Raw genomic sequence first — 5,515 nt, 5'->3', positions numbered from 1 at the left:
ATNCATTGAAAAAATTGTTATATATTCTGGAGTAATAGTTCCTTCAAACGATGTATTTCATGAAAATTTTGTACAAAATTCCTTAGGCGCCGAACGCCGCCGCCGCGCCGATATTTTCGTAACTCGGCTGCGGCGCGTGAGTAATGACAAAAATCGACGGCGGCGGCGGCGTTCGGCGCCTAAGGAATTTTGTACAAAATTCCTTAGGCGCCGAACGCCGCCGCCGCCGCGCCGATATTTTCGTAACTCGGCTGCGGCGCGTTAGTAATGACAAAAATAGACGGCGGCGGCGGCGTGGCTCGGCGGCGTATACCTCTATTATACATACACATATCATACATAATTTTCTGCTGGGTAGTTTAGTATGAGCACCGGTAGAACGCTGTAACCTGTAGTTAACAGTTNTCGACGGCGGCGTGGCTCGGCGGCGTATACCTCTATTAAACATACACACATCATACATAATTTTCTGCTGCGTAGTTTAGTATGAGCACCGGTAGAACGCTGTAACCTGTAGTTAACAGTTGTTATCTCAATGGTTCAATTAATCATTTATGTACGTATAACTTCGTAAATTGTTATATTAACGATTTGTCAATGAATGAGTGAGTATTAGAGTGGCCCAAATAAGAAAAGACGGAATTTGAATGCTCTCACCCGCTAGGATTGTTCTATATCGAAAAAAGTATACTCCTATATTATATTTTGAAATCAAAAACTATTTAGTGGTCGTTCAAGGCGCTCAAAGTTTCCACGTATTTTATATGGGGAAACACGACTTTTCGTAAAAATCGTATAGGTTTATTGAAGATTGATATTTTTCGAACAGAAAACTCTGGTTCTCTTCATGAGACTTTCAATAATAATAGCGAATTGTTTATTTAAACATTTTTGAATACTAACGATTGTTGTATTTGTCCCCTCATTGCATTTTTCGGCGCTCTTGGGGGTTTTTGGCGGACCTATAAATTGTAGTTACTATGAAAAAATGGTTAAGCAAACAATTGGGTATTATTATTGGGAATCTTTTGTAGAGAAACAAAGTTTTCCGATCGAAAAATATTGATTTTTAAGATTTCTATACCATTTATACGAAAGGTTGTTTTTTCCCATATAAAATACATGGAAAGCTTTGAGCGACCTCTAAATATTTTTTGATTTCAAAATAAAAAAAAGGTATATTTTTTCGGTATAGAACAATCCTAGGCTCTCCCCCAAACAATTTCCGACTTTACTTTTCACATGCATTTTTGGACCGCCCTAGTTAGTATACATGTATGCATTTTCGAAATTCCGTGTTTTGTTTACCTTTTTTACCGAGATATGACCGCTTTAATGTTTTGCGATATCTTTTAACACATATGCGCAATCGCAAATTACTTTAAAACTAGCTAAGCAAACTCTGTTTCACGATAAAGTAAGTAATTTAAATTGGCTATAGGAAATAGATAATACGCCAGTCAGAGGATGTGTAAAGACTTGTATCTTTAGTCTTTATTCACATCGAGTACTTAAATACAAAACTTTGTGCGTTTATGAATAGTTGTCGATAAAACCAAAATTACTTGCTTTGAAATGGAAATTGTCGATGATTGTTTGTTTACATGTTAAGCATAGATGCGTGAAAAAAAAAACGGTGACCATAAATATGAATTGAAAATGCAGGACAAAATATACGTANGGTATATTTTTTCGGTATAGAACAATCCTAGGGGGAGAGCAAACAATTTCCGACCTTATTTTCACATGCATTTTTGGACCGCCCTAGTTAGTATGCATGTATGCATTTTCGAAATTCCGTGTTTTGTTTACCTTTTTACCGAGATATGACCGCTTTAATGTTTTGCGATATCTTTAAACACATATCCGCAATCGCAAATTACTTTAAAACTAGCTAAGCAAACTCTGTTTCACGATAAAGTAAGTAATGTAAATTGGCTATAGGAAATAGATAATACGCCAGTCAGAGGATATGTAAAGACTTGTATCTTTAGTCTTTATTCACATCGAGTACTAAAATACAAAACTTTGTGCGTTTATGAATAGTTGTCGATAAAACCAAAATTACATGCTTTGAAATGGAAATTGTCGATGATTGTTTGTTTACATGTTAAGCATAGATGCGTGAAAAAAAAAAACGGTGACCATAAATATGAATTGAAAATGCAGGACAAAATATACGTACATATATTTATGTAGAATAAAAATAATAAAAACGTATATAGTATATTTTTCTAAATTCCATTTTGAAAATAAATCTTCATTGGTATTAATCTTTTTTTAAATGAATATTTATAAAATTATAATAAAACATATTATAATTACATTAGCTTACACGAAAAGTGAACCTCTTTAAAGACATTTTATAGGCAAACTTTGGATCGTTCAACACGAAAATAATACCCATGTTTTCATTCAATTTCCAAAAGCCCCGATAAGTACCAAATAACATCCATTCATTGTCCGCGGTAGCGCACTAACTAGTTAAAGTTTCAAAATCAGCCTCACTCACCTTCATGCAGTTATCAGTCAGTTATCGACACTGCTTATATAGGTCAAGTGCTCCCGCTGTTAATTTTTTTGAATAAACTGCGGCACAAATGAAATACACTGGGAAAAAATCAGTGCATTTTCAGGTTATTCTGTTTTGAAAAACTACGCAGGACAAACCTTTGAATAACAGTACGGTCCTGCGAAAAACAGAACGGATATTCACCGTTTGTATATCCCAAAATTTCCGATCAGTTATAATGTTTGTCACTTACGTACACATTTCGCTATTTGGTTGCCATACAAATGGAGGGATCTACAGTTTTACACCGCCTCTAAATTATAAGCTTTGTAAGGCCTTCATTCACAACTGGCAACTCTTTCCTCAAACAGCTCGTAGAGTGATATTTCGTATCCTAAAAGTTATCCCTCATTAAAAAATATATCTTATATATAGAAATCAATTGCTGCCCGATAGTGTCGCTAAAACCCGAAAACGGCTTGACCGATTTGAACAATTTTGGTTTCGATTTGTTTGCTATAATACCCAGAAAGTTTAAAAAGAAACATAATTTAGAGAATTGTCACCTGTTTGAAAATCGGTAAGATAAATTAAATATAACAATATGGGTGTCACAAGAGGTTTAAGAAGGCGCACAGCCGACAATATTTTATAGGAGGGCTGCCACCTGTTTGAAAACTTCAGTTTAAGTAAATTGGTAAGTTAAATTAAATGTTACAATGTGGGTATCAAACTAAAGAGATCTAGAAAAGCTTATTGCTGAAAATATTTTTGAGGAGGGTTGCCACCAGTTTGAAAAATTTAATTTAAATCAATTGATGAATTAAATGAAAAATTATAATGTGGGTTTCAAACTAAAGAGGTTAAGAAAGTTTTTTGATGTCGAAGATATTTGAAAATTTGTATTGATCGCTAAATATTATCATATGGGTATCGATCGATAGGTATTTCTTTGATTTATAAATTTGTATCTTCAACTAGCAAATACCGGCGTGCTTCGCAGCGCATTAAAAAAGTAGAGATGCCGTTTTTAAATCGAAGATCGATAAATCGAGCCCTTCGGCTCGGCACTGCACGGCACGGATTCGATCCGAGAATCGTTTAAAAAAATTCGAGACTCACGATTGGGTCCTGAAAATCCCTGAAAATCTATAAAAATTTAAAGAAATTTGGATTTGGGGCTGGTAAAAAAACCTTTAACATGAGAAAGCAAAGACCAAAGAATTCAATGACCTTTCTCCCCCGATTATAAGGCTCCTCAGGGAAGCCTCTTAAACATAACTCTATGCAAAATTTGGCTAATACTACAACAAAAACTCCAAAAATTGTAAAGCGAATTTTTATAAAAAATTTTCACCCCTTAATTATTCTTTCTATATTTTTTTAAGGGTAATTAAGAAGTGAAATATAGAGTCAGCGAAAACAAAAAAAAAAAAAAACAAAAAACGTCCGCCTTGCAAAAAAATATATATGTGTGTACGTAAGCTTCATTAAACTCCTTAAAATAGTGGTTAATTTACAAAACTAACTAACAAAATTTCGAAAAAATTAAACAGTTTTCTTAAGTAGGGCTAACATTGAGTTTTCACTGGGCATTAAATATGTATGTACTTATGTTTTAAAAATTACTTACATATGTACAATAAAAGTTTGGTCAGATCGCTGTGTTTGGTATCTTTATAAAAATTATGTAAAATAAATACATTATTTGATAAAACATATGAATAGATCTTGGGAGAATGATTTATTTTTTGGTGATTCCTTCCTGCATCGATTATTTTTATTTCGATTCAAAAATGGATTTTTTTATTTCGATCTGGCATCTCTAATTCAAAGTATATATTTTGGTTCTGCAACACCATCTCACTACACCCAAAACTCTTAGTTAATACTGTAGGTTTTGCAAAGTAGTCACATGTTTTTCAGTTACGAACAAATTTGATTTAAGCTTTTTATGGAAGATACGGTCTTTAAATATTTTTTTTGCCCTCAGTATTCGNTATCGATTATTTTTATTTCGATTCAAAAATGGATTTTTTTATTTCGATCTGGCATCTCTAATTCAAAGTATATATTTTGGTTCTGTTACGCCATCTCTTTAGTTAATACTGTAGGTTTTGCAAAGTAGTCACATTTTTTTTGAGTTACGTACAAATTTGATTTAAGTTTTTTATGGAAGATACGGTCTTTAAATATTTTTTTTGCCCTCAGTATTCGAAACGACAAATGTTTAATTAATACACCTTTGAATGAAGCGCGCTATATGAGGACTCGGTTTATGAGATTGAAAATTAAATTTCCAAGAGAAAGCCGTATCGCCTACTTTCTAAATAGCTTCGAAAATATATTAACTAACTCCCACATTTATAAAAAATTAAGAAGGCTTTACAAATCGGAAATTTGTGTAAAACTCTCACTTTATAAAGCTCTTTAAATTTACTATATTTTATTTATTATGAATGAGGTCATACAAGTTTTGGGACGTAGTATCAACACAAAAATATTTTTAAGGCACAGCGAAGCATATCGGGTATTTGCTTGTAAATATGTGCGTATATAAATATAAAGTCCATGATGGTATTTACTCCAACATATTCATAACGTGTCTTAATACTGATAAGCTTTTTAAGTACATATACAACTTTTAACAAGGTCTATTTCCAACTTCGATGTGGCTATTGTAAAAAAAGCCGTCAGCCTTGACTGACCAAAAATTTTTACAGTTTAAGTGTCTACGTATTTTCTTAATATTTCCAAAGCCTTAANTGTGTCTTAATACTGATAAGCTTTTTAAGTACATATACAACTTTTAACAAGGTCTATTTCCAACTTCGATTGGCTATTGTAAAAAAAGCCGTCAGCCTTGACTGACCAAAAACTTTTACAGTTTAAGTGTCTACGTATTTTCTTAATATTTCCAAAGCCTTAAAAGTATAAATATGAAGTAATTCTCTCTTGTAAAGATATACAGGAAACTGCATTACGCGGGGAAGAGGGGCACAT

Source organism: Rhagoletis zephyria, unplaced genomic scaffold (genome assembly GCF_001687245.7).
Source record: "Rhagoletis zephyria isolate East Lansing unplaced genomic scaffold, Rhagoletis_zephyria_1.1 Rzeph_scaffold_04874, whole genome shotgun sequence".
Classification (NCBI taxonomy): Eukaryota; Metazoa; Arthropoda; class Insecta; order Diptera; family Tephritidae; genus Rhagoletis; species Rhagoletis zephyria.
Note: the sequence above shows the minus strand (reverse complement) of the source record.